At 44.3% G+C, this 25,014-nt stretch overlaps 1 long non-coding RNA gene across 1 annotated transcript; it reads right to left on the reverse strand.

The window, feature by feature from the left end:
* Positions 1 to 18,705: 18,705 nt before the first annotated feature.
* On the reverse strand, positions 18,706 to 21,002 carry LOC141596977 (uncharacterized). Its single transcript, XR_012522650.1, has 6 exons — positions 20,172 to 21,002; positions 19,927 to 20,089; positions 19,528 to 19,841; positions 19,286 to 19,437; positions 19,120 to 19,197; positions 18,706 to 19,031 (listed from the first exon to the last, which is right to left on the reverse strand). It is a non-coding gene; the product is annotated as an uncharacterized LOC141596977 (long non-coding RNA).
* Positions 21,003 to 25,014: the final 4,012 nt, after the last annotated feature.

The following is a 25,014-nucleotide window of genomic DNA, read 5'->3' on the forward strand; positions in this document are numbered from 1 at the left end:
ACGCTTGTTCTCTTCCTCCCAAGCGCCCCCGTGGGCACCCCCGCTGTCCACAGTTTGGCGACTCCACTGGGGAAAATACACTTACGTGTAGCAAGGGTGAAACTTGAACAAGGTTAGGGAATAGTTTGTACAAGACAATTGTCGGTTTTCATAACTCGGTCTTCCTAGACCGTTTTATTCGGTCTTCCTAGGCCCAACCCAACCCATTCGACCAATCGTCCCGTCTAAACGGTCCTAATTCTTATTTGGGCCTAAGGATGGATAGAGATTGACGTCATCCATACCATGATGCTTACTCTTGTTTGTATCAAGGGCCTTCACTACTTGAGGAAATGGACTAGGAATCGGCCTTACTCTTGTTTGGTACGAGCCTCTCCACAGACTTCGGGTTTGATGGTTCGGTATGGCAACCCACCCTTTAAACCAAAACCCTTTTAAATGCACTCAGCATCCCCTTATAATGCTTGTATGAATGTTTGTATCTTATGTGATCACCATTTCTAAACAAAACCATGACGATTTTGCAAAAATTAAAACCCTTCTTTCAAATCAAAATTTCGAAAAATAGGCCTTCAATTAGCGCAAAACCAAGTCAAAACTCTGTCCATTTGTCGTGTCAAAATTCGGGCCACAAGCCCATTTCAAAACCTCACTTTGAGTCCACTCCTACCACTACACTATAGTTGACTAGGACACACATTTTCAAAAAACCTTGTCTTTCGTCAAAGCTCACTCAACATAAGTGGCACACACCCACTTCACGAGTCAAAACATTTCTTCTTTTAGCAAGTGTGTTAGAATGGTCGATTGTGTTTTGATTCGTCCTCGATCTCTTATCCAGTTTTCAAGATGCCTGGATCCAGCGAAACAAACCTCCACCAACTGCAAGATGGTAATGATCGAATCCTAGCCGCGCTAGCCCAAATGCAAGTTACCCAAGACCAAGTCTATGACCGCCTTGAGACCATCGAGGGCCGGATCTATGCCGTAGAGGGGAGGTTGCCCCCTCATGAAAGTGAAGTAATAGGTGACTCCGCGGATGAATCCAGGGATGAAAATCCTCCCATGGGACTAACTGTAGCTGAGAAAAGACTCCAATACTTAGAGGAGTAATTGATGTACCTTAAGGGGGATGACATTTATAGGGAGAACAATCGCAAGTATGAGGCTGTCAATTCCAAATTGCCAACCAAATTCAATATGACGGATATCCCTAAATTCAAGGGGCACGAGAACCCTTTGAACCACATCCGTGCCTTCAAGGATTACATGTCTATCAAAGGCATCAAACCCGAGATGTTCTTAAGGATCTTTCCTTCATCTCTTGATACCATCCCGAAGCAATGGTTCTACTCCTTAGAACACAAGAAGGTCGCTACTTGGGAAGATGCCGCGATCGAGTTTTCTAAGCAATATGCGGATAATGCCGAAATTCAAGTTAACATGCGCACTCTAAAGGTTCTTACCCAAAATGACAAAGAAGGATTCACCGACTTCCTAAGTAGGTGGAGGAAGACTAGTACCCAACTAGTTGAACGCCCGGATGAGGCCACCCTTGTGGAGAAGTTTGTGACAATCTCAAACCCATCTATGCCAATCATTTGAGATACCAAAACATCAAAACTTTCAAGGACTTAACCGTACTAGGGACAAGGATCGAAGATGACATCCGTAAAGGACTCTTGTCCAAAACGGTAGGTCGAGGGTATCAAGGCTCAACAAGTCGTTCATACGGCTCCACTAGCAAGACCGATGAAGTTAACCTTCTCGAGCCATCCAAGAAAAGTACCCCACCAAGGAAATTCACAAATCTTGGGGACACTTACTCCAACGCTCTAAAAAGGTTAATGAAGCAAGGCAAACTTCAACCCATTGGACCTACTCCCGAACCCGAAAGAAAATCCAAATTCTAGGACGAGAACTCGTACTGTGAATACCATAGGGGCAAGGGGCATGACACAGAAAAATGCTACAAGTTGAAAAATGTGCTTCAAGACATGATTGAAGATGGTCGATTACCAATACCACCGGGAGGTAAACCCAACAACACTCAGAATCCTCTTGGAGTTCTAGTGATTACAAGTGACGAATCTACCTTAGATTGCTCACACCTCATTTCTCCAGTCGAAAATGATATCCATGCCATTGAGAATGAAGGGTTCTACTCTACCATCTCCCCTACCATTTCCGACTTCATCACATGGGCAAGGAGTGTGGATAGGCAAGTGTGGGAATTAGAAAATGTGGTGATAACTCTACGCGATCCCAACGCAACACCCAAGGAGCATATGCCACTAATCTTCTCTCAAGACACTACTATGCAAGAAATAGTCGCCGTGGTAGATAAATTGGTCGACCAAATCATACGACTAGAAGATGAAATCATGAGAATGAGAAAACTAGCTACAATCAATGGAGTTTGGGCCGACGATGATGAAGACGAGTACCTCATTAAGAACTCCCTAGTCAAGGAAATAGTCCAAAATGGTGAAGACCAAGATGTGGACCACTTAACTCGTTCGGGTCGTCCATATCAAAGCATTGCTCAAAACGGTCCAACCAACGTTGTCACACCAAATGATAACGAAGAGGACTCCACTAACCATTTGCTCAAGCAATTACAGAAAACGAAGGCTGATCTTTCAGTCTGGCAATTAATAGCAAGCCCATTCCCACATTGCCAAGCTTTACTGCAAGCCTTGGCCAAACTAAATGTAGCACATAACTCGACACCTGAAGATGTAGTCAACTTAGTCTTCCAAGAATCACCAAAGCTAAGTAATCCTATTACTTTCTCAGACGAAGATTTGCCACCTTTTGGCGCAAGTCACAATTTAGCTCTTTACATCACTGTAATTTGTCTAAAGAAGAACGTGCCAATGACCTTGGTAGATGATGGCTCCGCGGTCAACGTCATACCCCTCAAAACGACATACAAATTAGGCATGAAAGAGTCGGATTGGACCCCTACCAATCAAGGTGTACGTGCATATGATGGTACACGACGAAAGGTGGTAGGACTTGTTAACCTAACCATAGCCACAAGGCCAATTGAGCGAAAGGTTAATTTTCAAATAGTGGACATCGAAGCTTCCTTCAACATACTTCTAGGAAGGCCTTGGATTCACGCTTACAAAGCGGTAACATCCACCCTTCATCAAAAGATCAAGATCCCACTAAATGGCAAGGTAGTGACGATCACTTCGTCACCCATCAAGGCGATAATCGAAAAGCAGTCAAACAATCAAGTTCTTGCAGATCCCGTATACGAACTTGGGGGATTCCAAAGCATAAGCGTCATAGAAAGCGAATTGGCACCCTTATACTATAATCCCTACTCCAACTTGGTAGTCAACCACATGCTCAAAACCCAGAGATACTTCCATGGAATGCCCTTAAACCCTACCCGAAGAAATACCTTCGCACCATATAAGGAAGGCAACTCAAAGAGGATACCACTTGGACTAGGGTACAAACCCACTAAAAAAGAGGTTCTCGAAATGCTTGCTCAAGTCCAAAACCGCAAGCACGTAGGAGTCCAAATGCGACCCTATCTCCCTACTTTAAATGGGTACTTTGTTCAAGAAGGAAGCCTAGAACTCTTTCACGGATTTCCCGAGCCTTGGCATTATCTCGAGAGGAAGCTAGCCGGAATCGAGATCTTTCACGATTGCTACTTCATCCCTCCAGAGACGGTTCCTACCGTCAAAACCCGTCAAGCACCTTGCTTAGACGAACAATCTGTTAGCCTATTGTTTGGAGAAGATCGATTTGTTAGGGCCGCGGAGGATGAGATCATTACCATGATACTTCAAGACGATCGCTTCAACCCCACCGCGTTAATCACAGAAACCAACGCAAGTCAGCAGAAAGGATGGAGAAAATCAATCAAGTGGACCAACAATCAAGGAAGACTCTTCAAGCTCACCACTGGAGAAGGAGAGATGTTCAAAGGAGAACCAGAAGACGATGAGTTCGAGTCGGAGTCGGAGTCGGAGTCGGAGTCTAGAGAAGTCATTAGAGAGTCTCCTCCTGTCGTCATCCCCACTCCCTTTGTTTCTCCTAGCTTAGCCTCGAGTAGTCACAGCAGATCGGGAAATGTCCCAACCACTGTCCCTTTGCCGCCACTGACCATGGATCAGTTGGCTTCTTTGTTTCAACTCTACTCAAATTTTAATATGAATAAATTAGGTTCTGCTTACTCTTTGTGTTATCTTGAGTGCAGTGCATTTTTACGATGATACCGAGGATGACCAAGACCCGGACTGATCGAAATACCTCCCTACGTAGCCAAAGAAAATGCGGGAAGGGGAAGGGGGACCAGTAATAGAGGACACCGAACCCATCAACGTAGGAACCGAACTAGAACCTCAAGAACTTAGGATAGGGACTACCTTGAGCTCTACCGAAAGGGCCGATTTCATAGACCTCCTAAATGAATTTAAAGACGTTTTCGCTTGGTCCTACAAAGACATGCCAGGGATCGACAGGGATATCGCTGAACATAGGATTCCGATTAAGCCAGGTTTCAAACCTGTAAAACAGAAGCTTCGACGAATGAGGACAGAATGGGCTCTAAAGATTAAGGAAGAAGTTGACAAGTAATTCAAAGCCGGGTTCATCAAAGTTTCCGAGTATTCTGACTGGGTAGCCAACATAGTACCCGTACCCAAAAAGGATGGAAGAATCCGTGTTTGTGTTGATTTTAGGGACTTACACAAAGCAAGTCCCAAAGACGACTTCCCTCTACCACACATCGACATATTGGTGGACAATACTGCAGACCACGCGTTACTATCCTTCATGGATGGATATGCGGGTTATAACCAAATCAAGATGGCCATAGAGGACATGCATAAGACCGCCTTTGTCACTCAATGGGGAACCTATTGCTATACGGTCATGCCATTTGGATTGATCAACGCCGGAGCTACATATCAACGCACCGTAACTACACTCTTACATGACATGATGCACAAAGAAGTTGAGGTATACGTAGACGACATGATTGTCAAATCCAAGGATAGAAAAGGGCATTTTGCGAACCTTCGCAAATTTTCACAAGGCTACGAAAGTACAACATGAGGCTCAATCCTCAGAAATGCACATTCGGAGTAACATCTGGCAAACTCCTAGGATACGTCGTTAGCCAACGAGGTATAGAAATAGACTCTTCAAAGATCAAAGCTCTGATCGAAATGCCACAACCTCAAACAGAAAAAGAAGTCAGAGGATTCCTGGGAAAAGTGCAATATATAAGTCGATTCATATCGAAACTCACCATGATTTGCGAGCCTATATTCAAGAAACTCAAGAAAACGGATCACACCATGTGGGATGATGATTGTCATAAGGCATTTGACCGAATCAAAGAGATATTGGCTAAACCACCAGTGCTCATGCCACCTCAACGAGATCAACCTCTTGGTTTATATCTCACAGTAACCGAAACAGCCATGGGTGCCATGTTAGCTCAAACTTTAGGAAGCGAAGAAAGAGCTATCAACTACCTTAGTAAGAAGTTCTTGGAGTACGAGTGCAAATACTCACAACTCGAAAAGACATGCCTCGCTCTTGTGTGGGCAACAAAGAAGCTACGCCATTACATGCTTAGCTACTCCGTCAAAATATACTCCAAAATGGATCCAGTCAAATAACTCTTCGAGAAACCCGTCCTCAACGGACGCCTAGCAAGATGGACTCTAATGCTCTCATAATTTGACCTCAAATACGTGCCGCTGAAAGTTATTAAAGGGCGCGCCGTCGCCGAATTCTTCGCAGAAAATCTCATCAATGACGCACAAACGATAGACACTTGGTCATTTCCAGACGAGGACATATTCCAAACTGATGCAGATTCCTGGGACCTTTATTTTGATAGAGCATCCAACTTAAGAGGATTTGGAATAGGAGTGTTGCTCATTTCTCCTGAAGGCGAGCATACACCGATTGCTGTCAAACTTGACTTCGAGGTGACAGACAACGCTGCAGAATACGAAGCTTGTCTCATTGGACTACAAGCGGCAGTAAGCTTAGGCATTAAAAACCTCCGAGTACATGGAGATTCATCCTTGATAATCAACCAAGTTACAGGATCTTGGAAAATTCGAAGCGAAAGCCTAGCACCTTATCAAGCCAGAATAGACCAAGTTGCTCAATTCTTTGATCACGTGACGTATCTGCACCTGCCGGAAGAAAATCAATTTGCAGACGCTCTTGCGAAACTTGCATCTTTGATTAATATGCCAGATCACATGGTGGAAATGCCATTGTGCATCGAACGACGGTCAGAGCCGGCTTATGTCCACCAAATCATCGATGAAGAGGAAATCGCGCAGGAACCCTGGTTCCAAGCAATCCTGAATTTTAAGCTCAATGGTACCTATCCACCCGATATGGATAAGAGGGGACAACGTGCTATACGCCTACTAGCTTCCCAATACGTTCTCATGCAAGGAGAATTATACAAAAGGACACCTCTTGGTGTAATCCTACGCTGCCTTGATCATTCACAGGCACGAAAAGTGATGGAAGAAGTCCACGACGGAGAATGCGGCCCTCACATGATTGGGCCCATGATGGCAAAGAAAATCACACGTTTGGGGTATTATTGGACCACCATGGAATCCGATTGCATCAAATATGTAAGACATTGCCATCATTGCCAAATCTTCGGGAATGTACAACATGTCCCTCCTTCATTTCTCTATACAATGACATCTCCTTGGCCATTTTCTGCTTGGGGAATTGACATAATCGGGAAGATAACCCCAGCCGGAACAGGAGGCCACTGTTTCATCCTAGTGGCAATCGACTATTTCACCAAATAGGTAGAAGCAGCTTCCTACATCAGTCTCACGGCTAAAAATGTGGCAAAGTTCATACAAAACAACATCATCTGTCGATACGGTTGCCCACATGAGATCATTATCGATAATGGATCACATTTCCAAGCTGAGACTGAGCAATTGCTAGCCAAATACAAGATTAGGCATCACCATTATTCGCCCTATAGACCACAGACTAACGGCGCGGTAGAGGCGGCAAACAAGAATGTTGTCACGATTCTCAAGAAAATGATTGACAACTATCGAGATTGGCCAAGCAAAATACCCTTTGCCTTGTAGGGGTATCGTACATCTGTTAGGACGCCCACTGGGGCTACTCCTTTCTATTTGACCTACGGCATGGAAGCTGTACAACTAGTCGAGCTAGAGATACCATCCTTGCGTATTTTACTCGAAAGTCAAATCCCGGAAGCCGATTGGAAGAGGGATATGTAACACCCCCATACTCCGAGTGCCTTACCAGGACCACTCAGGTATGAGGACATTACCATCTCGGTTACCCGAGGCAATGATAATTAAATAAACAATGAAGAAACAACGTTTAAATATGAATACTTAGTGAAGAGTTACAATTCTCAAAACCAAACCAAAATGCAATACATGTTCTCAACTGACTGTTCTAACTGAAATGTAAATAACTAATAAGCTACAGCGGAAGACTCCTATCATCATGTCGTGGCCATCCCAGCTATCCCAGTACTCATCTCAATACTTGCTCAATATCTGCTCACCATCCCCGAATGGATCACCGCAGGTTTACAAAACAACACCGGGGTCAGTACTAATCACACAATTCAATATATACCAACTATAAGATAAAGATGACTTAAATCACACACACACAATCACGCCAAATCCAATCATCTCAATCACCGATCGTCCTTTGGACCAGCCCGCCGATGGGGGACCGCACTGCGTACCCACCAAATCCCCGCTCCACATAGCGAGCGATAACCCTGTCCATTAATGTGCACATCCCTTCTGTGGCGGGTTCCACAGAAGGCGAAACTAGGGCGTGAGGCCACTCCCGCAAGTGACCCCACTCAGCCGAGGCCACGCCTCGCGAACCATAAACAACGATCACAACCACAATCACAATACAATTACTATATCAAACAACCAAACACAACACATCAACCAATATCCCATTATGGGACTAATACTGAGTAGGAAATCCTACCTGGTAAGCACACAATCAAACGGTCTCTACTGCTGAATCAAAAAGCTTCCTCTATGAACCCTCCTCCTATCATATAACACATAAAGACTACCAAATCACATACTACACATAAACCCCCAAATCTCTAAATTAGGGTTTAACCAAATCAAAGGAAAGACAACAAAAAGGGTACATAGATCTTACCCTCAACGCAAGGAACTCAACGGTATAATCAACGCTAAGAACTGACCTTCCAAACTCCGGGTATTGCTAATAATGCGATTAGGATGAAGAACTTGCTTGCTTTCTCTCTTAAACAGTAATTTAGGTTTTGCAAAAGTGATTTAGAATAATGACGACAAAGCTTATATACCTTAATCGCATAATTAACAAAACCCGAGAAAACTCCCCAGTAAAAGCGGCTACTCGATCGAGTACCGAGGTATTCGATCGAGTACCCCTTACTCGATCGAGTGCCCCGACTACTCGATCGAGTACCCAACAGTCGAAATTTTTCTAAAACGCAACTTACCCTTACTCGACTGAGTAAGGCCTACTCGATAGAGTACCCCAAGACTTATAAATACGGAGTATTACAGTCTTCCCTCCTTAAAAGGAACTTCGTCCCCGAGTTCAAACCACTACTAAACAAAGGTACTCCCATTACATCCCCGACTCAACAACCATACAAAATTCAACATAAAACATGTTACTAACCCAACTCATCCTGAAAAACATACCGACACAACATATAAAAGGGATATAAAACTCTTAAAAACTGTTCGCGATCATCTCCTACCCCCCTAAAAGAAACAAGGTTACGTCCCCGTAACCATACATACCGGATCAAAAAGGAAAGGGTAACGCTCTTTCATAGCCTCCTCTGGCTCCCTTGTAGCTTCCTCGGTCTCGTGGTTAGACCAAAGGATCTTGAGCAGAACTGTCTCACCACTCCTAGTCTTTCTAACCTTTCGGTCTAGAATCTATTTAGGCACCTCAATATATGATAAGGACTCATCTAGCTCTGAGTTCTCGACCTCTAACACATGTGACGGGTCACTCACATACTTCCGCAGCTGCGATACATGAAACACATTATGCACTCTCTCTAATGCAGCTGGTAAAGCCAGACGATATGCAACTTCCCCAACCCGCTCTAAGATCTCATACGGCCCTATAAACTTCTGACTTAGCTTGCCTTTCTTCCCAAATCTCATAACCCCACGCATAGGAGACACTTTCAGAAGAACCTTATCCCCAACCTGAAATCTATATCTCGGCGATGTAGATCTGCATAACTCTTTTGTCGATCCTGAACTGCTCTCATCCGTTCCCTGATCATCTTAATCTGTTCCACCATCTCATGCACCATCTCTGGTCCTAAAACCACTGCCTCAGCACTATCGTCCCAACATATTGGACTCCTACATCTTCTCTCATACAAAGCCTCAAACGGTGCCATACCAATACTAGTGTGATAGCTGTTATTGTAAGAAAATTCTATTAAGTCCAACCTCTGCTCCCAGCTACCACCAAAATCCATCACACAAGCTCGCAACATATCCTCAAGAGTCTTGATTGTTCTCTCAGTCTGCCCGTCTGTCGCAGGATGAAATGATGTACTCATCTTCAAAGTTGTTCCCAACGATTCCTGCAACTCCTTCCAAAACCTCGATATAAACCTCGCATCTCTGTCAGACACTATGTCCTTAGGGACTCCATGTAACTTAAGCACGTTCTTTCGATAGGCCATAGCCAATTGTGCCTTAGTCCATGTATCTTTCATTGGAACAAAGTGAGCTGACTTGGTCAGTCGATCCACTATTACCCAAATCATGTTGTTACCTTGTTGACTCTTTGGCAAACCCACAATGAAGTCCATGGAAATGGATTCCCACTTCCACTCAGGTACCTCTAAAGACTGAATCTTACCTTGTGGTCGTCGCTGTTCCCCTTTAACTCTCTGGCATGTCAAACAACGGGACACAAACTCAGCTGTCTCTTTCTTCATCCCAGGCCACCAAAACGTTTTCTTCAAATCCTTATATAGCTTGTCACCACCCGGATGTACAGAATATGGTGTGCAATGTGCCTCTGTCATGATAGTCTTTTTCAACTCCTCATCATTAGGAACATACCACCTACCATCAAACCTCAAACTACCATCTGTATGAATAGAAAACCGGGACACTGTCCCTTTCTCTACTCCAGCTCTCCACTCCACTATCTTAGGGTCCAACGCCTGCTTACCTCGAATATCATCATAAAACTCAAGTCAGATCTTGTCATATCACCCATGGCATCTCCTTTCTGCATCATATGTATCCCAAAGCTCGCTACCTCATCTCTCAGCCTCATCAAAGATAGAGCTGTACATAGGGAATGTACACTCCTCCTACTCAAAGCATCAGCTACAACATTGGCCTTCCCTTCATGGTAGATGATTTCCATGTCATAATTGCCAATCAGCTCCATCCACCTCCTCTGTCTCATGTTCAACTCCTTCTGAGTGAAGATGTACTTGAGACTCTTGTGATCGAAAAATACCTTAAAGGTCGCTCCATAAAGGTAATGTCTCCAAATCTTGAGAGCAAACACCACAGCCCCCAACTCCAGATCATGAGTAGGGTAGTTCTCCTCATAAGGCTTCAATTGCCTAGAAGCATAGGCAATCACTTTACCATTCTGCATCAACACACATCCCAACCCATTCTTCGAGGCATCTTTATAAACCTCAAAGTTCTCGGTCCCTTCAGGCAATGCTAAGACAGGAGCTGTGGTCAAACGCTCCTTTAATGTTTGGAACGCCGTCTCACAACTCTCATCCCAACGAAACATGTTCTATTTCCTCATCAACGTTGTCATAGGTCTAGCTATCTTGGAGAAATCCTTCACGAACCGTCTGTAATATCCAACTAAACCCAAGAAACTCCTAACCTCGGCAACATTCTTTGGTTCTTCCCACTTTGTCACTGCTTCTATCTTCGCCGGATCCACAGCTACCCCATCTTTAGAGATCACATGCCCCAGAAAAGCAACTTTCTCTAACCAGAACTCACACTTGGATAGCTTAGCATACAACTCATGATCCCTCAAAGTTTGCAACACGATCCTCAGATGCTCCTCATGCTCCTCCTTAGTCTTAGAGTAGACTAAGATGTCATCGATAAATACCACTACAAACCGGTCCAAGAAGCGTCTCAAGATTCTATTCATCAAATCCATAAACACCGGTGCATTAGACAACCCAAACGGCATCACCACATACTCATAATGGCCATACCTCGACGTGAAAGTTGTCTTTGGTATGTCCACCTCTCTAATCTTCACCGATGGTACCCCGACCTCAAATCAATCTTGGAAAAGACTGATGCACCACTCAACTGATCAAACAGGTCACCTATCCTTGGCAAAGGATACTTGTTCTTTATCGTCACTCGGTTCAGCTCCCTGTAATCTATGCATAACCTCAAACTCCCATCTTTCTTCTTCACGAAAAGAACTGGTGCTCCCCACGGCGATACACTTGGTTTAATGTATCCCTTCTCTATCAAATCATCCAACTGCTTCCTAAGCTCCTCCATCTCCTTAGGACCCATACGGTACGGTGCCTTAGAGATTGGCCCTGTCCCTGGTTTCAACTCAACGGTGAAATCTATCTCCCTCTTTGGTGGCAACCGGAATCTCCTCGGAAAAACATCTCGCAAACTCTCCCACCACTGGTATCTCATCAACGTCGGACTCTCTATCCGGTCATCTCTCACATGGGACAAGATCAAAGGACATCCTTCCTCGATAAGACTTCAAGGTGACGGCCGCAATCAACTTAACTTTGGGTTTGACTAGAAACCCACGATAAGACACACTAACACCCTTAGGACCTCTTAAAGACACTTTCTTTTGATGACAATCTATCTTAGCTTTATACTTTCCTAACCAATCCATCCCGACTATCATCTCAAAACCGTCAAAGGAAACTCTAGCAAGTCTACAGGTAGATCAACTTGCCCAACTATCATAGATACATCTCTAAACAATCTCCCACATGATACGGACTCACCCGAAGGTATAAAAACTTGCTCACTAACAGACTCATATACCCTCAAACCCAATCGTTTAACATGACTCGAAGACACAAACGACCGAGAAGCCCCCGAATCAAACAAAACAAAGGTAGGAGTACCATTTACAAGAAAAGTACCGGTGATAACGTGCGCATCTTCCTTAGTCGCTTTCTTCTCCATCATGAATAACTTGCCATCGGTCTTCCGCCCACCTCCCGGACAAGATCTTGGGTGAAGTGGTCGGCTTAGCACCCGACCCTTGGTTGTTGTTGTTGTTCGTTGGTGGTTTCGATAAATTACCGCCGTTGCGGTTGCCTCCACTGGTAACTCGACTTCCCGGTTTGGCCATGATCGGCCCGCTCTGTTGCTCGCGAAGCTCGCGCAGTCTCTCGGAAAGATCCTGGTGCACTTGTGCACTCATGTCTCTTGTGGCCTACACCACCACAGCTATAGCAGGTCACACCCCAACTACCACTAACACTTCCCCGGCCGCGCCCAAAGGAAGCCCCAAAGATCGAACCCCGACCTTAAGAAAACCCCTTAGACTGATTGTGGTTGCCTTTCTTGTGATTAGACTGGCCACCACCCTCGCTCTCAGACTTCCTTTTCTCACCACCTAACCTCTCCTGAGCCATCTCCACCAACCTCTCAGCTCTCCCAGCCCTCTCATAAGCTTCCTTAACATCAGTAAGGATCCCCACGGGTAACTTATCCATAATCTTAGAGGTCAACCCCCTCTCAAACCTCAATGCCAGATTCTCCTCACTCAAACCCATGTCCTTAGCATACCTAGACTTCTCATTGAACTGCCTGTAGTACTCGGCCACAGACATCTCAGCGGTCATCTTAAAACTGTCAAACTCTTCCCTCAACTTACTCCTCACATGTTCCGGTACAAACTCCTTCCTCACAGCCCTACGAAACTCCTCCCAAGGTATAGCAGGTAACCCTTGGTTTGTATATATCTCCTTAGCACTCACTTTCACAGTATCCCACCACTTGCCAACTGCCTCCCTCAGATAGAACGCAGCCTGTTCCACTCTCATCTCATCAGGACAGTGAACCAAATCTAATATGTTCTCCATCTCTCTCAGCCAACTATCAAGAAGGTTAGGCTCCCCAACTCCCTTGTACTCTTTCGGGTTAAACCTTGCTATATAAAGGCTGATTTTAGAATGATCAACCTCCTTCTCCTTATCCTTATCCTTATCTTTCCCCACAGTCTTTAAAGCCTCAGTGAGAGCATTCTGATGCTCCAACATCTTAACGATGTCATCTATGTTCATAAGCTCAGCTCTCGCGTACAAAGCAGTCTTCTTGGGCGGCATCTTGAAACTATATATAAGAAAGGGTAGACATAAACACACGTACTAAACCTCAAAACATGAAAACACGCTGCCCAGAACCTACTCGATCGAGTTCCTAAACATACTCGATCGAGTAACGGGCTACTCGATCGAGTGCCCAACATACTCGATCGAGTGCCCAAACATCAGACCCCAAACAGACCTTCTTATCTCTAACATACTCGACCGAGTAGCTAGGCTACTCGATCGAGTGACCCCCTACTCGATCGAGTACCCCTAGTTACTCGATCGAGTACCCAAAAACACGACTCTGGACTCAAAATCGTCAAAAACCCACCCGATCGACTCAGTCCCACTCGATCGAGTCATGCCAATTCAGAAACGCTACCCGCATGCTATATCATATGCTAACATGCTAAACTTTATAAAACCACATTATATCATAACTAAACATGCTACGCATCTTTTCGTACGATCTACGAGATCACTATATCATGTGATTAAATGCCACCTTATAAACATCCAACATGTTATCACTCCAACAACAAGTCTACATATTTCATTAACCTTTCTTTCACATTCTCAACCTTCTACTTCAAACATCCAACAATTAACACATTTCATCACATTCTTACACAAGTTAACCAAACACACATACGACTCGACAAACACTCCCCCCATGTGACCGGTTCAAAATTGTAGGGCGACTTCGCGACTTTAGGACGTCTCCCAAGCCTTTGCATTAGCTCCTACAACTTTTACCCCGGGTTCATTTTAGTTGACTCCCTATGTTCATTAGGTTCATTGGTTACAGGTTTCAGGATCGTCGCTCTGATACCATTTGTAACACCTCCATACTCCGAGTGCCTTACCAGGACCACTCAGGTATGAGGACATTACCATCTCGGTTACCTGAGGCAATGATAATCAAATAAACAATGAAGAAACAACGTTTAAATATGAATACTTAGTGAAGAGTTACAATTCTCAAAACCAAACCAAAATGCAATACATGTTCTCAACTGACTGTTCTAACTGAAATGTAAATAACTAATAAGCTACAGCGGAAGACTCCAATCATCTATCGTGGCCATCCCAGCTATCCCAGTACTCATCTCAATACCTGCTCAATATCTGCTCACCATCCCCGAATGGATCACCGCAGGTTTACAAAACAACATCGGGGTCAGTACTAATCACACAATTCAATATATACCAACTATAAGATAAACAGACAGCTTAACTGTCACACACACACAATCACGCCAAATCCAATCATCTCAATCACTGACTGTCCACTGGACCAGCCCTGTCAGTGGGGGACCGCAGCCGTACCCACCAAATCCTCGCTCCACATAGTGAGCGATAACCCTGTCCGTTAATGTGCACATCCCTTCTGTGGCGGGTTCCACAGAAGGCGAAACTAGGGCGTGAGGCCACTCCCGCAAGTGACCCCACTCAGCCGAGGCCACGCCTCGCGAACCATAAACAACGATCACAACCACAATCACAATACAATTACTATATCAAACAACCAAACACAACACATCAACCAATATCCCATTATGGGACTAATGCGAGTAGGAAATCCTACCCGGTAAGCACACAATCGACGGTCTCTCTCATCTTTGAATCAAAAAGCTTCCTCTATGAACCCTCCTCCTATCATACAACACATAAAGACTACCAAATCACATACTACACATAAACCCCCAAATCTCTAAATTAGGGTTTAACCAAATCAAAGGAAAGACAATAAAAAGGGTACATAGATCTTACCCTCGACGCAAGGAACTCAACGGTATAATCAACGCTAAGAACTGACCTTCCAAACTTCGAGTATTGCTAATAATGCGATTAGGATGAAGAACTTGCTTACTTTCTCTCTTAAACAGTAATTTAGGTTTTGCAAAAGTGATTTAGAATAATGACGACAAAGCTTATATACCTTAATCGCATAATTAACAAAACCCGAGAAAACTCCCCGTAAAACCGGCTACTCGATCGAGTACCCGAGGTACTCGATCGAGTACCCCCTTACTCGATCGAGTGCCCCAGCTACTCGATCGAGTACCCAACAGGTCAGAAACTTTTCTAAAACGCAACTTACCGTTACTCGACAGAGTAAGGCCTACTCGATAGAGTACCCCAAGACTTATAAATACAGAGTATTACAGGATAGATATGAAGAATTCATCCTCCTGGATGAACGTAGGCTACGCGCCTTGCATAATGTCCAAACATATCAAGCACGTATCAAACGAGCTTTCAACAAAAGGGTTAGGCCAAGGAATATCAAGGAAGGAGACTGAGTACTTAAATCGGTTAGAGCTCTTCTACCTGTCGATCCACGGGGAAAATTCAAACCTAATTGGTCCGGACCATTTCTAGTCAAATCCATACTCCCAGGGGGTGCGGTTAGAATCACTGACCTAGACGGGAATGATTTTTCAAACCCAACAAACCTTGACCAACTAAAACGGTACTATGCCTAGAATAGGAACAAAAACGCGCCTCGCGTAACCCCACGTGTCGCTCTTGTAGCACTAAATAATCGGCCCCTGGCCAAGCTGAAATAAGCTAATGTCACTATGCTCTTGTATTTTGACAAATTTGTCATCCTCATATCATCAAATAAACTAAATTTGCACCTTCAGAGAAGCCAAAAAGCTCATGCTTATTTTCTAAGTTCATTACAAGCTCTTGCTTAGAACAATTATTCTTTTACATTTACTCGAACTACGCGCAAGGGTTTGATTTCATTTTTTTAAGTGAATACGTAGGCAATCCTTCACAGGATACAACCCATTATATCTAATATGTAAATAGAAGGACATTTGCATTGCATTTGGAATTCGACAAGAATAATAAATAGAAAATCACAACGGTTTCATAACCATTTAACCTTTTTATTTCATTCATTCTAATAATAATAGTAAGCTATATAATAAAAATAGAATAGGCTAGGATTCTAAAAACCCCACCTTTTTATTACAACAATAAATAATAATATTAATCAAATAATAAATAAAGACTCGGGCTATTTCTCCATCTTCCCCTTGCCCTTGTCATTCTTGTCATATTTCTTGTCACGACCTCGAGCCGGACGCTCTTGCGCCACTTCAGACCTAATCACCAAAGGTCTTTCTCGAGACCTAGACTTTCCATTTTTGCCAATCACCATTTCTACGGCAGGAGAGGTCTTCGGTTTCTTCGAAAGATGAACGACTCGAAACCCGGCTTCTTCCTCTCCCTCGGTCAAATGCTTCTCCTTTTCTTTCTCTACCTCGCGCACCTTGTAGTCAACAGGCTCGCGTTTCCTCAATTTCTCGCGCTCTTCCGGAGTAGTAGCTTTTCTCCATCGCAGATAAGAATCCGACACCCACAAGGCATTTGCAGAAGAGTTCAAGAACCATACATTTCTTTGAGCCCATTTAATGGCCCACTCCCTTGGCTCTCTCTGTAGTAAGCGCCATAGCAATGCATGGGACGGTATCAAGCCGGATCGTCTGTTTCAGTCCAACTTGTCTCATCAGCCTCTCCGGGAAGATGCACACCATAAACTCCAAACCAGGAATGCGCACGGACCGAGTAGGATCCAAAGAAGCCACCCCAGTAACAGATTTGAGGTGCCACCACGGAACAATCCACCTAATCAAGGGACCATCATCGCTCTTCAGTTTGTTCTCCCAATAATTGCAGACTCGGGTGAAATCCACCATGTAAAGCCTAGTCCTCATTGCAATGGAACGAGCATGATAGGAAGGAACATGAACTGGGGGCTCGATCAATCGGAGCCGTTCCATAAGCCAAACCTACCAAAAGCGGGTATTAGACATAAAAAAAAAAAAAAAAAAAAAAAAACGAAACAAAAAAAACGAAACAAAAAAAAGAAAGAAAGGAAAGAAATGTCTTTTACCTGCAGAATGACGGGACTTCCCAAGTATGGTAGGTCACGATTGGCCTTCCTATTATCCAAGCCCAAAAGAATCTCTCCTAAGCATAAACAAGTTGGGCTCCTGCGAAGCTCCATTTGCTCAGCAAGGCCCAGAAGACGGGGATCACCTCTTAAGTCTTCATCAACATGCCCTTGAAAGACATACACATGTAACAAGCAAAAGCCAAATACCCTCCGCCTAGCAACATGAGAAACGGTGGGGTCGGCCCTGTTGATGAATTGATCTATGAAGTCCAACATTCGCACTCCCTTCGAAGTCACTAGACGGTCCACCTCAAGTCTAGTCAACCCAAGCAAGTCTCTAAATTTGCTCTTGTACCCTTGCGAAGTAGAAGAAATGGCAGGCAAGTGTTCGGGATCCCACCCACCAATAGCGGCAATTTCTTCAGGAAATGGGCAAATATCACCTCTAGGGAACGCAAAAACATGGTGATTCGGGTCCCAATAGTCAAGACAAGCATCCAAGAACGGCTTAACAACCTTGATGAGTTTTAAACTCAACAAAGACCCAAGATTATAAGAGCCCATATCATATTCCTCCATGTTCGAAAATTCGTTGGTCCATTCCTTCAAGCGAATCTCCAAAGTATTCATGATGAAAAGATTATTTTGAGAATTTTATGTAATTAGACGAAGAAGAGACGGAAGAATTGTGTGAATAAAAGCTCCATTGACGTTTCTATTTATACTAATTTTTGTTTCCAAAAATCGCGAGAATAGAACAACTTGGGAGCATGGGAACAAAGACTTGCGCCTCTTCAAAGTGACGCACTCATGTCCGCGCCTCTTCCTCCCTTCACTACGTGATTTTCCGCGTTGGATCTTTCCTAATTCCACGACGAATAATTTCCTATTCCTACGGGTTATTATTTTGGTAAATACGTGAAGATTACCATGTTTCAGGTTTCCTAATTACACGGGCACGCATTTCGAGGCGACATCGACATTTTCGCCATTTTACCACACTTGCACATTTTCATTTTAGGAAATAATCTTCATTTTCATTTTAGGAAATAATCTCCATTTTCACTTTAGGAAATAATTTTCATTTTCGTTTTAGGAAATAATTTTCATTTTTTCTTACTCCGTTTTAGGACATAACTATCATTTCAATTTACATTTATTACATTTATTTCTTTTTAAATCCTCTCACTTCTAACTTATAGATTACTGTTTTTTTCTTTTTTAGGGGGTAACCTTCCCTACCGTCCGGTCATTTCCGGCAAAAATTGTGCAAATTTCATTTTTTTAAGTCTTTTGTTTTGCGCTAATTAAGGCCATATGTATATACAAATATATGTTTTGCGTGATTTCTATGTAAATTTCGGCAATATGACGGCATAAACCGTCATCTCCAAACCTGTTCAAAGCTAACCTGCAGGTACAAGCAACGCAACCCAGCAACAAAGGCACTCAGGCCGTCGTATATACAACCAAAAAGGGAAATGTACAACAAACTGGGGGCTCGAGCCCCAAACAAAGTCCAGAACGTTCAAAATGAAGGTCCAAATGTACAACTGTGCAAAATACAGCCAACAAACACAAAACTGTACAAAACTACGACTGGTCGCCCTCCAGCTCAGCAACCCTTGCCGCAAGAACGGCAATCTCGGCGTCTCGAACCTCAAGCTCCCTCAACAAGCGAGTTGTCTCCTCCCGAGACTGGGTCAACTCTCGCTCCAGCTCGCGGTCACCCTGTAAACAACAAAATGGCTCATGTCAATCGTTTCAAGCAAAGTCGGAAAATCAAAATTCAAAAATAGAACAAGCACAAGGTTTATACCTGACGACCTCGACCGCCGACAAGTGCCTCGACGGCAGTAGCTCGCAGCCGGTTGGCCACCCTCCATAACGCCACGAACTGCATTTTCAAAAAGAAGTTCTCAATACTTTAATAAATTCAATCAAATGTGTTCTTACACAAAACTTATGCAAAGTTAGAGGTTTACCCTCCGAATCAAATGCTGACAGTCGTCCAGGCCAGCATCCGTCACAGCCACGTCAAACTCACGCAGCTCGGAGATCGTCGTCCTCCCGGTCGCGTCAGTGTACTCGAGGGTCTCGGGGTACTCTGGGGTTCGATGCCCGCTGCCTCAACCTCCTGCGAAGTCAAAAGTCTCGTTAATCGATGATCTTTCATCATAGTTCTCAAAAGGAAATCAAGTAAAGAGGAAGAGTAAAAGATACTCACCACTACCGGCCAGTACGCCAACCTCCCGTAGAGGAACGCCGAGTAGTCCTCGCCAGGAAGAAGGAGGGTGTCACCACTAGCGCCAGCCAAGTCCGCCTCCCTCTCTGCCTCGAAGGCTCCCTGAACATCGTCCTGGGAGGATCGACGGGAACCGTCAACACGTCCCGAAAGCACTGACAAGTCAAGCGCTCGCCCAAGTACCACACAGGACCCATCGACGTCCTCAACAGCAGACAGCTCGAGCTCCTAGGTCGAAGGACCTCGGCCACGAAAGGAGGCACGTCAGCGTACTCCGCCCAAAGCTTGGGCACCCACTGGGACAAGATAAACAAAGGAATCATTTCTTATGATCAATTTAAAAGCAATGTAGAAGCAAATGGATATAAGTGAGATACTTACGTTGTCCAGCTGAAGAGCGTTCACGTCCCGCCGGTAGACACTGTGAGAAGAACGCTTGCTCTTCGTCCTGCATATCACCCAATCCTCACCACGGATAGGCCTTCTCCGGCTCCGACTCCGTCCTCTTGGGCGCAAGACTCGGGAAGTAGGAGTACACCCACGCCTGCAAAACAGGATAGTTAATGACGATCTTTCGTAATTTGATAAGGAAAGGAATTGATTTCGGTCTAAAGGAAGGTTCATACCTCCAGCAGTAGTCCAGGTCTGACAGCGCCAGGAGAAGTCCCCTTCTCCATCAACTCCGGACAAACCATGGCCCTCATAAAGCGGATGAGGACCGCAAAACCAACAGTGACCCAGTCCCAACGCCCTAGGGAACTCAGGTTAGAAAGGAAGGGAAGAAGCTTCGTCGACAGCCTCTCACCCTTGTCTCCGAGGTAAATCGAAGACGAAACCACGAGCCACAAACGGACCCTCTCCGCTCACCAGACAGTGGGAGGAGGAGCCGTCTCCCTCCCGTCAATCGTTACGGCGCCGGGATCTTTCCCGCAAAGTAGTCTCGAACGTAGGAGCTGGGCACCAAACCCAAGATCGGATGACCCTCGGCGATAAGTTCCACCGATCAACCTCCCAGCCTCGGCCGAGTCCGCCTCATGGCGATCTCCGCCACTCCACGACCTCGGACCCACACGCGCGCAGACGGAATCATGCCGTAATCCTCCGAGTGACTCCCACCTCACCAAAAGGCATGTGAAACGTGGAAGTCGTATCCCAGAATCGGTCCAAGAAAGCGCGGACCAGGCTAAGGTTAGCCCGCAGCTTCCTCTTCGCGATATCCCTCCAGGCCTACACCAAAGGACCGAACGCTCCACGCTCGATCATGGCCCGCTCCTCCGCCGACAGCCGCTCGTAGTGCTCCATCGCTGTCGTATAACCCGAGAACGACTTGATGTTCCCGGCCTCCTATTATGATTTGAAACAAGAGCTATCTTTAGTTTTGAATGAAAATTGAAAGAGATATGAACAAATGAATGAAAGAGGATGAGTAATGAGTAGTGAATTCCTATTTAGCAAGCTCTTCACCGTCATGTAGGACAGGTGACCCTCTGCAGCCCACAGCAAGTGACTACTCTCCCAAGTCTCAGCCCACTCCAGAGCTCCTCTCAAGCTAACGACCTCCTCGCCCAACGTTGGCCCGTCTCGGGGCCTCCTCCTCCTCAACAGCCTCCTCCTCATGGACCTCGTCCCCAGCAGCCATCACCGCGGCGGTGAAGGCCTGCTCTAGAGCCTCCTCGACGAGGTAGCAACGTCTATCTCCATGGGAGTCCTCCCAGAAGTAGAAGCCACATCACCTGCAACATTAAAACAAATTTAGGCCGCGTCACGTGACGACAAGCCTTGGTTAAGGGATTTTCAACCCTTTGGAAGCCCTGAAACCGCTCTTTTTTCGTCATCTTTGGCCATATTCTCACCAACCCGATCACTCATGTGGTAACTTGGGTCAAGTCAAGCCTAATTTGAAGCCTAGTTCCGGGTTCAAGTCGAAATTTCGGCAGCATTTCGCTATAACAGCGGTTACGCCCTAGAAAAGTGTCCTGAAAAAGCAGTCACAAACCAAAATTTCGAGATGGTAGAAAGTTTACCCATCATTCAAGGGTCCTAGATATCAAGTTTCGTCGCAAATGGACAATCCTAAGGCTATTTTCGAAGCAATTTACGGTTTAGCTGTGAAACCGTCTCAAATTTCACTCAAAGGCTCAAAACTCCATAAAAATTCAAGGCAAATACATGGTTATGTTCCTTATATTACCAATTACCCGTTTCCAATGTCAATTTGACAAGGCAAATGCATTTGGGGGAAAAGCCCCAAATTTTCGATTAATTGGGTCATAAACCCTAATTTTTCGATCCAAAATTGAGCCAATACGGAAGATTAATGCAGGAATGAGACACATACCTCGATTAGTCATGATTAATGCAAACCTTTGGATCAAGCCTTGGCGGAAATGATGAAGATTTGAGAGAGAAATGTGTAAATTATGTTTCGAAATAATGATTTGCAAAACCTCTGATTATCGCGTTTTTACGCAGAAAAGACACTTTGGGGAATAGACGCAGCAGGCGCTGCGCCTCTTCCAAAAGACGCGGCTCTTGCTGCGCCTCTTCCTTATGTTCCCTCCATACGAATTTTCAAAAATTCGTTATGAGTTCGTTATTTGTGGGCCCATCATTGGTGCGCCTCTTCCCCGATGCTATTTTATCATTTTGGTCCATTTGACGATTTTCTTTCGTTCCGGCCCGTATTTTCCAAGCCAGCAACAGACTGTTGCATATTATTTATTTCTTCCATTACCTTTACTCGTCGCAACGAACATTTATTCCTTTACAGGTGTTTCGACACGCCTTCATTATGTTTCCCGACGAGAGTAAGCGGATACACTTTCCCTCTCAAGACATGGAGATCAACATTCCGCCTGTGTCCTTCTACTCGCAATTATTTCTCGAAGACTACCCAAGCAGCCTTCTCTCAGCAATTCCCGCCTGTGTCCTGCTACTCGCAATTATTTCTCGAAGACTACCCAAGCAGCCTTCCCTCAGCAGTTCCCGCCTGTGTCCTGCTACTCGCAATTATTTCTCGAAGACTACCCAAGCAGTCTCCTTTCAGCAGTTCCCGCTTGTGTCCTGCTACTCCCCTTATTTAGCCCCTACACTTGATCTTCGCTCAATAGCTCCCATGTACCTCCGGAAGCGTCTCGAGAAGAAGTCTCGGGTATGGTCTCTTCTTATGGCAGACGAGCCTCCTTACATAGTCTAATGGACTTTAAACGACCCTCCCCGATAGTCGACAAATTTTAAATTTTTCCGATGACAGGTCCTTGGCTCAGACCCCTTGAGCCGCCTCGCGTCGCCATAGTCGTCAGGTTGTAATCTTCGATTGACCGGATGGCTATACTTTGACTTTCGCCTTGTCCAAGCCTCAGTCAAAGTAGGGGCTCTGTAGACACCTCGTTTCTACACCTCTCGCAAACCACCCGGTGATGATTGGGCCGCATGTTTGGTACGCGGAACGATTTGTGACAATTCGTAAGTTTATCGTCAAGTGATTGCTCAAATATTAATGTCTACCTCTTAGTTGTCATCTACGTGCCGATACGGTCGTTTTGACAGTAATTAGAGTACATTTGGAGTCCGGGCCTAAAACCGTCTTCATTTCCTGATAGCCGTTAAATCCCGAGTCAGAATGTTCTGGAATGTTCCGGATATTTCTATTCCATATTTCATAATTTTCATCCTTTGTAAACAATTTCCCGAAATATTCACATAGGATATTAAGGAAAACCAAATTATTTCGTCCTACCATAACTTAAACACGGAAATCTTTCTTCCGCAGGAGGAAACCACTTGGGAACAGACGCAGCAGCTGCTGCGCCTCTTCCAAGAGACGCGGTGGCTGTTGCGCCTCTTCCCAGGTCCTTTTCTGCGTATTTTTCGTATCTTTTTCATATCTTTCCGAGATTTACTTCCAAAAAGTCTCCGAAACCCTAATTCCTTCACGTGATTAGTATAAATAGGAGCCTTCGCTCCTCATATTTCTCACGCGAGTGTCCGCCCTTCTCTTCTCCCTTTGCATTCTAGACCTTTGTTCTTACTTTTTGGCGTCTACGTGCTTGAACATTCGACCACGTAAGCTGAGTACCAGCCTCGTTTGCATGACCGACCAATTTGACCAACTACACATCAATCAACATAATTAATTAATCGTTTTCCTCTTACGAGGGCACTTTCGTTACATTCGCGTCGAGCATCACTAATCGATATCTTAGTCCTTCTCGTTTCGTCAAACATGTAAGTCTGAGGGTGTATAATCTCTCTTTATTCTTTGTTATTTACTCTTTGTACCAATATTGTAAGGTTTATGTCGAAAATATCATTAAAACCGATTTCTAAAATCATACTTTAAAACCTCTTTTTACGGATTTCCAGTAGACAGACGTCGAGAAAGGACGCAAAGAATCGCCGCGCCTCTTGAAGGAAGGAGCGCGCTGCTCGCCGCGCCTCTTCGTGAGGCTGCCGCAGTTCCTGCTTCCTTTCTTCTTCCTTCGTCCTCTGTAAGTTCGTTCGTTTTGTTTGTTTCGTTTGTTTTCGTTAATTCGTCGTTACAATAGCATAATAAACAAATCTATATTAATTATCATTCATTCACATGTTTAATCCATCATAAATCCGACTTAAATTCCAAATAATCTCATATTTGCGGGTTTTCGTCATTAAATTCAATCCGGGTTGTGGAAATTCGATTTGTTCATATCGGGTTTCTGGAATTCGACCTTTGATAAATTTTCATCCGTCTATTGTCATATTCATTGCATGTTTGTCATTAATTCATCATGTTTAGTTTATTTCATTCATTCATGTCACTAATCAATCATTCTTTCATGTAATTAATTCGTTTAATTCCGTCTTATCCATGTTTTATTGTTTTATGACCCCTTAATCGCATGTAAATAACCTATTAATCACTTTCATCCGAGTAAATAATTTAATCAGTCTTTAAATTTACCGACGAGTATTAACAACATACAATTCCGCTTCACGACCGTATTCGAAAGTCAGAACAGACGCAAAGAATCGGCCGCGCTATTCCAAGGGACGATCTCTCGCTTTGCTTTGTTAAAGGGTTGAATTCTGTCCCTGAACTCCGTTGTTACTTGACCTAGTTTGTTTAGCTTACGTATGATTAACTATTATTCGTATTATCGCCTTCTGTTGTGTTCGTTAATTCATTCTTTTGTTCGTTCTTCTCAAATTATCCGTTTTAAAGGTATTTTCGACATAAATCGCCTATTCCATTGTAATTATTGTAATTTTCTTTATTGCAATTTTCTTCATTGTATCTTGTATCATTTGTATGTTTTTACATGTAATTGAACATTAAATCCTACTTCGACCCAATTGTATGTTAAATTAATTGTTCACCGACTTAGTCTAATCTTCACATGTTAGGATTAAAACTTGGATGTTGCATTGCATGCATATAGCCGACGATATATCAAGTACGAATAACTTCCCTGATCATTAGTAGAGGCC

This window comes from Silene latifolia, chromosome 8, assembly GCF_048544455.1.
Source record: "Silene latifolia isolate original U9 population chromosome 8, ASM4854445v1, whole genome shotgun sequence".
In the NCBI taxonomy this organism is placed as follows: Eukaryota; Viridiplantae; Streptophyta; class Magnoliopsida; order Caryophyllales; family Caryophyllaceae; genus Silene; species Silene latifolia.